We start from the raw sequence: 8,320 nt of genomic DNA, 5'->3' as shown, positions 1-8,320 counted from the left end.
TTTAAACATCGCTACATAAAGGAGGATGTTCACTGTTTAACATATGAGTCTGCGTTAGAGCGTGTTGGTTTGCTTAGCTTGCACCGGCGTCGGGAGAACGCGGACTTACTATTTTTGTTTAAAACGCTGCATGGACTCATCAATTCTCCGAGCCTGTTATCTGAACTGTGCCTTAGGGTCCCACGTGTGCCTACTCGTCTTCTGTCATCTTTTTATGTTTCTAGAATGTTTAGTCCGGTAAACCCAATTGTGAGAATGGCTCAGCGTTTGAATCATTACTCTGAAAAACTTGATATTTTCAACCCTTGCTACAGGACGTTTGTCCTTTCTATTCAAAACTTGCCCGTGCAGGATGAGCATTGCTGAATTGCTTTGTTATGTCTGAATGTCGTCATCTCCATGTCGTGTTTTCTGGTGGTGCAGTTGTTGTCCTTCGGTCTTGTGTTCCGTCTCTACTGTTACTGCCTCGTTTTTATTTCATTGTACTAATTACTCGTGCACTGCCTAGTATTATGCTAAAAATGTATCTTATTTTCTGCGGAGATGTGTATAGTGTTTTTTTTTGTTTTTTGTTTTTTTTATCCACCAGTGTACCAGCACCAAGACCTCAGGGTTGTTCCTGGGCACTGTATAATAAAGATTGATTGATTGATTGATTGATTGATTGATTGATTGATTGATTGATTGATTGATTGATTGATTGATTGATTGATTGATTGATTGATTGATTATTATTATTATTATTATTATTATTATTATTATTATTATTATTATTATTATTATTATTATTATTATTATTATTATTATTATTATTATTATTATTATTATTATTATTATTATTATTATTATTATTATTATTAAGATAGGGAAGGGAGGATATGCCTCCCCTCCCTTCCCCTCCTCCCATTTAGCTGGAAATGTTTACTAAACTTAGTGAAAATTTCCCACGAAAAAGCAATGCCTAGCTACGGAAATGAACAGCGCTGGGGGGCCGGACTTGGATTTCTCAGAATGGCAGCTAGGCAGGTTCACGACCACATTACTTTGCACAGTGTATGGTGGCGGCCTGCAGCTCCTGTGCAGTGCTCTTGCGGTCATCAGTTGGATGATCACAGCCATAAATCAAAATACAAAACGGACAAAAAAAAAAAAAAAAAGTACTTCGCAGTCGGCAGGATTCGAACCTGCGCGGGAATTTCCCAATGGATTTCGAGTCCATCGCCTTAACCACTCGGCCACGACTGCTTGCCTTTTTCTTTCGAGACGCTTTATTACATATGCATTATTGTACAGGGTTAGGGACTAACCACAAATTGATCGCGACTAATTTGAGGTAAAAGCGGCTACTTCTCGTTACTACTCTTCATAGTTTATAGTAGGTTCTGAACGATAATCGAGCCGTTCCCGACTTCTTGCTGGTGAACCTGACCGACGATGCATCTTGTTGGCTAATCTTTTTTTCGGGAAACGATGCCCGTGTGAACGCGACCGAAAAGGTGGCGCGCCTCCGAAAAAGGCTGCGCGCGCTCCTCACTTCTGGAGTGAGATCTACCGAGGCCTGTCAATCACCCGAAGGAGAAACGCGGATGCTGCCATTGGCCGCTGGATATCGCTATGACGCCCGACTTTCGATGCGGAGCGAGCTTTCGGACTTGCAGAAATAAGGGTTGTGGCGCAGGCTAGCTGGTGAACGTTCACAGGACAGAAAGCCGAGGACAGAAAACAAACATGGCGGCGAGCGACAGGCGGAAAAGAAGTGTGTACGGCCGACACGGGCAGTACGGGCTGGTGCAGTTGGTGGCGTGGTGCAGATTCCTCCAGTCGCGACGAGTGCAAGCACTGCAGATAACCGTGACTGGGTATAACTAAGGTGTGTACTTTCCGGTGCTTATCAATAAGAACAATCGGCGGATGGCTTTCGGTTTTTATGTATTCTTGAAACATCGGTTTATTTCGGCTGGACGACTCGTGACGAGGCTAAAATCGGTAATTACCGGACGAAAAAAAAAAAAAAAAATTAGGCTCTGTACACCCAGTCAACATGAACGATGGGTGTGCCAAATGTTGAAGATGCCAGCACTAATTTCCGTCTCAGAATCGGCAAAAAGACGCAAAGCTTCACCTCGTTACTTAGTTGCAGCTTTTGTCATCGAAACTAAAGAGAATACGCGGAGAATACGCGTTTTGCTGTGGGAGTGGCAGGATTTTCAAAGAACCTTCTGCGGACAAAGGTCACCGGCCATACTCGTGAACCCGGACAAAAGCTCACGGGGATAAAATTGTTTGCTTTTCTACATAAGCTCAAATAACACGACAAAATAAGCAGCACATTCAATGAAAAAGTATGTATGACTCCGATAGGAACTTTTCCGGAATCCAGATGGCACTGGGGGCGAAGCCTTTCCACTCACCTGCTTACGCGATATAGTGCTATTTCCAAACAAAAATAAAGAAAAAGCTTGTCTTTTTGTTCCGGTTATCAGCGGACGGCTTGACCCTGAAAGCCCCAACTCATGGTACTGCCTACAAGCTGCAGCTTCCTCGTTGACCATGTGGTGTCCAAGTTTGTGTGGTCCCAATCAGGATGTGTAAACCCTGAGAGTGGGAAGAAAACTTGAAGATATGTTAGATTCCCAGTCGCAGGATTTAAACATAATGATTAATACGCACAAACTCGCCTACACGTTGACCTTTCTTTTTTTTTGTTTTTTTTTTTAACATATAGTGTTTTTTATGGTCTCTCCAGAGCTGTGAGATCGAGCTTTCTTGATGCACCGAGCGTTGAACTTGAACGGGTCTTGGGAGTGTCTCGTAAACTCTAATTTTGTCGATATATCGGTGTAAGTTGTACGTTTTTTTTTAAGCGTCTTTTTTTTTTGTTTGTAACAGTGTGGATATGTTTTAAAAGAGAGCAGAAAGGATTGTGACACCCAGGCAAAATGTCGATTCCATAGCAGCTGTTCGACAAGTTCGTCGGCAAAGGTGTCCATTGAGTTCGTTTCGTCGCGGTACTGATAACGCACGGCATTACGACTTAACCTGTCGCTGGTTGGGATCTATTTATAATTGTATAAACTAAAAAAAAAAAAAAAATTCCCCCTCAGAAAAAAAAAGTACTTCGCAGCCGGCAGGATTCGAACCTGCGCGGGAAGATCCCAATGGATTTCAAGTCCATCGCCTTAACCACTCGGCCACGACTGCGCACGCTCAATTCAGGAGCCAGCTGATGATGCGAGGAGATGCGGCAGCTGACGGGTGCACCACAAGTGCGCTAACTCTGGGTCTCGTTGCTGCGACACGCTATCCACAGATGGAGACACTCGCGCCTTACCCGGAGCGTTGAGGAGCGCGCGGGTGAAATGATAGCGGATGAACGTTCGCGCGTGTTTGCGAAAGGAGGCAGGACTCGGGTTGCGTCTCCACGCGAAGCTTTCTTCGTTCTTAAAACACTTGTTTTGTAAGACGGTTTGTGTTACAGTTATCATTCGTTGCGATGCACGTGTGCATGTATTTTTGTATTTATGCAAGAATATACGCGCAGATTCGATATTGTCGAGAATGATTTAAGATTAAGTTGCACACACTGTAGTAACACGTACTTTCGCTGGCATACCGTGTCCCCTCCGAACAAAAATAAATAAAAACATACTCTTCTTTTTTTTTTTTTTTTGCGAAAATAAACGACGTTTTGTCGAACCGTCATCATACTCACAAGTTGTGTGATTTTCTGAAAATTTCATCGGGAAAACGGAGCCCGTTCTTGGTGCGCGAAGCTACCTCCTCGCCTCCCTCCCTCGTTGGAGTGGAGTGAGTGCGACGCACGGGCGTTGCGCTTCTCGGCCACGTGAAGCAGGACCGCTGGTGCAAAGGTGCGCTCGGATAGGAAACCGAAACCTAAAAAACGCTTCTAAAGTAATCTTTTTTTTTTTTTTCTTTCGTAAAATGATATGCGTGCCTTCCATATGAGGTTTCTAAACGCAGACTCATAAAGAGGGCTTTGCAGTCTCTCTTGGCCAACCAGAAGCCGTAAAGAATCCCCTAGCTGTGGTAGCGAGAAACAGTTTTAATCATAGGTATATGCTCGTATATGCTTTTTATAAGCGCATAAAAGCTAGCTGTAGTAACCCTTCATGGTTGAAAATAGGGTGCACGCGATGTAAGGATTATGATCATGCAGAAAGATGTAAGAAAAGTATGTGCCGCTCAACTCTGTTTTGCTCGGACAGAGTTTGACCGCTCGGACGGCAGATTCCCGTCCCTCGGCCCTCGGCGTACGGATTATGTCGAACGTTCCGCTAGTCGCACTCTTCCACCATGATTTTGGATGACCGTGATTGAAACGTCACGTGCACCATATTTTCAGTTAGTTAGCGGGAGTTACTCCGACGCATTTATTAAGTTTGTTTCTCGCGACCACCGCCAGGGTATTATTTCCGAATTTGGTTGGCCCCATTCGAATTTGTGAAGACGCCCTGGAACACGCCCAGCCCGCTTTCGGCCAATGGCGCCCCCTTATTTGTCTCCTATACTTCCCAGCGAATGGTCAAACTCCCTACATATACGGCTCTGCCTTCACGCACTCCTCACTTGTGCACAACACTCACGGAAGTATACCTCAGGCACAAGAAAAGTCTCGCTCGGTGAAGGGTTGATTGGAGGTGCAAGAACTATCGCGGCGTGCTAGACGAGTTTTCACGGGGTTCCGTGAAAACTCGTCTAGCACTTGACACGGCACCCGGAGGAGTACCGGAACCCTCGTCGCGGTCAGCCGGACAAAGTGTGTGCACTCTGCAGTATCTTTCACGCTTGGAACCAAGAATGGCGCGTCAGAATGACCAGGCGAACGCACAACGCACAACAATGCGCCATTTTTTGTTTTAATCGTTCGAAACCAAAGAAACAAAGGAAACAGTGTATTGCGAGACTAAAAGCATTTCAAGTCAATCTCCCGCCAAAACTCCGCGAGTGAAAAAGCGCTCGACTTTATCAGTCCGCACGTCCGCGGACGATGCGCGGATTGCAGGAATCGGTGATGTGACGGTCACGTGGTACACCGTCCGCGGACGAAAATCGCGATCCGGTTCGTCGTGTGAATCGGCTATGAAATGCTCGCTTTTGGAAGTGACGAACACTCGCCTGCCGGGTTGAGGAAATCGCACGCTGGGCTGAGGACTTGTAAATATAGACGCTTTACACACGCGCCAAATTGCAGCCGCCATTGCTGACCTTCTCTTGTCTTACCGAGATGCCGAGCAACTGAAACGGCAGTTCACGATCCTCTACAAAGGCCGATGCTTTAGAAAAGGACACAGTTGAATCTAGTGTGGCAATAACCTGGCCTGCTATGGTAATGATGAAGTGAAATAAACGAAATAGGAGGAAACAAAAACTGAAGGTCAGTTATGGCGGCGTCCATGCACAGCTGCTGCAAAGCGTCTATAAGAGGTATTCTCTCGAATGCGATGTTTAGAGCGCATGTTCAGAGCCATCTCACATTACTAGGCTGCTAAGACCGGCAACCTTCATGGTGCGGAGTGCACTTTGCAAAAGAACCGTGGAAGCTCGCCGCCAGCACGCGCTCAACGGTGAGCAGTCGGGTGCACAGTTATGGCCGTCAGTGAATACTCCCTTTTGGAATGGTGTATATTCCCCCGCAGGTGACGCCAGTCTCTTTCTGACCTTCTTGAAAATAGCAAGGGGGCGCGTGCATAGCTTCGATTGGCGCTGACGATGCTCGAGAGCGGAGATTCCGAAAACTAATATGACGTCTTGCCCCAAAGAATGGCACCATGCACAAAAAAAAAAAAAAAAAAAAAAAAAATGATATTTGTGGTTTGGAGGTTAAATGAAAACGATTGAAGTGTTTTTCCTCAAATACAGAACCGCTTCAGTTTTCCTTTAAAGGGACGCGTACAACCCCCAATATTAATATTTTTAGTTTTTTTTTTTTTTTTGCCGGGCGATTTAGTATGGTGTCAGAAGGCTACCAAAGTAATATTTTGCTACAAAGTCACGTATATTTTTAATAAAGCCAAGAAGCGCAACTGCTCGAAACCGACACCGAAACCTGCGCACGGAGGTCGGTGTGCCAGATGTCACGTAACTACACCCAACCGCGCATTTTGTTTCCTCCGTTTTTTTTTTTTCGTTTTTTTTTTTTAATGTTTTTTTTTGTTGTTCTTTTTGGTCGCGCGCAGCAGGTGACGTTGTCAACAGCGTTGCGGGTACCGTTTGCCGTGCGATTGCTTTGCGGTTATGTTTGTTCCGTTCGCTGTTCTGCACTTCAAGAAGAGTTGTTTTGTACATTGAAGAGAGAAGGTGGAATGCACTTTATGAGTAGTGAGTGCCCGTGGTGAATGCCCGTGATCGGCTCCAAAAGAATGCCCCCAAGATGTTGCGTGAAGAGCTGCCTCACATGCCCTGCGTGCTAGAAAAGTGGCATTGTGCGGCACAGTCTGTACAAGTTTGATCGGGACCAATGGCTGGCTGCAATTCCTGCAGAACGAGCGCTATCCAATTTATATGCTCCTTGCATTTTGTCGGAAGTGACTACATTGAGTTCGCAGGTGGCAAAAGAGGAGTCCCATACCATTTAGTTCATGCGACGTTTCGTCCACAACATTAATTTTTTTGAGTGATAATTGTAAAAAATAAATGTGTAAATATCGCAAAATGTAAAAAAAAAACAACAATAAACACACACACACACACAAAAAAAAACAAAAAAAAAAGAACTACTTTTTGGAACGAACCTGGGTCCGCTGCGTGTGAAGCGGACACTTTTCCACTGAGCTACTCTACTCTTTTTTTTCTTTATTGCTGAGTTACTCTACAGCTTTAAATAGTCGTTTTGACATTTCGTTTTATGCGAGACGTCATCCGCCCAACGCGCGGCGGTGTCCCCTTGCACGCACTCCCAGACTCGGCTCTCTCGGCGTTTCGAGCATGAGCTTCCTCGTTTGCCTTCCGCGTTTCGAACACGCGGCTCGTGACGATTACGGCCTCGCTGGCTTCGTCCAAGTCTTCGACATTGATCGCAGCAGCGATGAGAGTGATTGTTATCAAGAGATGTTGGAGTCTATTGATTTTGACTGCGACCCGTGTGGCGACCAGCTCCAGCGACGACGAGATCGTCACGGACGAACTCGCCGTGGTCGCCATCGTCCGTGACCATGTCGCAGGTGCACGCAGGATTGAAGGTCAAAGGGCCGGGCGTGAGGGCGAGAGTAGCGTTAGATTCGCCGAGTTGCGTGAGAGGTATTGACCGTATACCGAGGCGAGCTTGGGCGATCATGGGGGCGCCTCGAATGAGAGAGCGTTCATGATCACGTAGTTTATGGGCAACATGGTGGATGGATTGATGGATGGTAATGGCTCTACCCTTTGTAACGGGCGGCAGCTTTGGCAGTGTTGCCTGGTCGCCGGATGAAATTGCTAAACATTCGTAACGTGAATATTACAATTACTAGAGCTCTGAAAATCGCGGAACTTGGTGTATATATAAAGTAGCCTATGAGCATTCCATTTTAAGAGTAATCAACCCGTTTAATTTTCGCGTCCTAGCCCCTTTAAGCTTACTAAAGAAGAAAGGTTATTTACTAGAAATTAATTAATAAACTAATTATTCCGAACGTTATTAATTTTCCCAAATAGTCTAATGGCAAGGACATATACGAGATTAAGTTGTTTTTGTTTTTTTCTGCGCGCGATGCATACTTTTCGCAGGAACAATTTGGCTTTCGTTAAAATCAGACGAACAAACAGCTTTAGTGTTTTTTTTAATGCACACACGGGGATGCTTTTGTTGCGTAATGGTTTTAGAATAATGACCGCCGTTTTTTTTTCTTTTCTTAATTGCTTTTTGCATTATTTTTTTTTTTCGCTCCCGTGGTCTCTTCGGAAGAAATCCTAAAACGATGGAAGTTCACGCGAGCTCGCTTCCAGGAGATCTCCGTTCTTCAAGCACGCCGCTTCAGAACTTCGCGCGCGGGGTTACGGAATTTGCTCGCCGCTCGCCCGGAAGAACAGCCGTGGGGGAATGATGCACGCTGGCTGCCGGCCGCGCCGTGTTGCTCCGGCAATCGCTCCGGGCGTGCGCCCCTTTATACAGCTTCCGTCGCTCTCCGCGGAATTTTCGTGCGCGCCGCGGCTCTCCGGCCGCCGCAGCAGCTCTGCCCCGAGTGTTGACGGAATAGTAATAATAATAAAGCGAGGCACGACAATAAGAACGGTTGCGTGTCCGTGTTCCGGGGGTGTTCGTTGAGCCGGAACTATCGGAGACTTCGCAGGCGCGGCGCTATACCGAATCGAGGGTGAACGG

General features: G+C 46.0%; 2 non-coding genes across 2 annotated transcripts; both read right to left on the bottom strand.

Annotated features, from left to right (window-relative positions):
* Window positions 1–1,163: 1,163 nt before the first annotated feature.
* Trnas-cga lies at window positions 1,164–1,245 on the bottom strand. The gene has a single exon. It is a non-coding gene; the product is annotated as a tRNA-Ser (tRNA).
* Window positions 1,246–3,119: 1,874 nt separating this feature from the next.
* Window positions 3,120–3,201, bottom strand: Trnas-uga. Its single transcript has one exon. It is a non-coding gene; the product is annotated as a tRNA-Ser (tRNA).
* Between the last annotated feature and the right edge of the window lie 5,119 nt (window positions 3,202–8,320).

Source organism: Ixodes scapularis, unplaced genomic scaffold, assembly GCF_016920785.2.
Source record: "Ixodes scapularis isolate PalLabHiFi unplaced genomic scaffold, ASM1692078v2 PGA_scaffold1__304_contigs__length_218370807, whole genome shotgun sequence".
In the NCBI taxonomy this organism is placed as follows: Eukaryota; Metazoa; Arthropoda; class Arachnida; order Ixodida; family Ixodidae; genus Ixodes; species Ixodes scapularis.
Note: the sequence above shows the minus strand (reverse complement) of the source record. Positions and strands in the feature narration are given on the sequence as shown.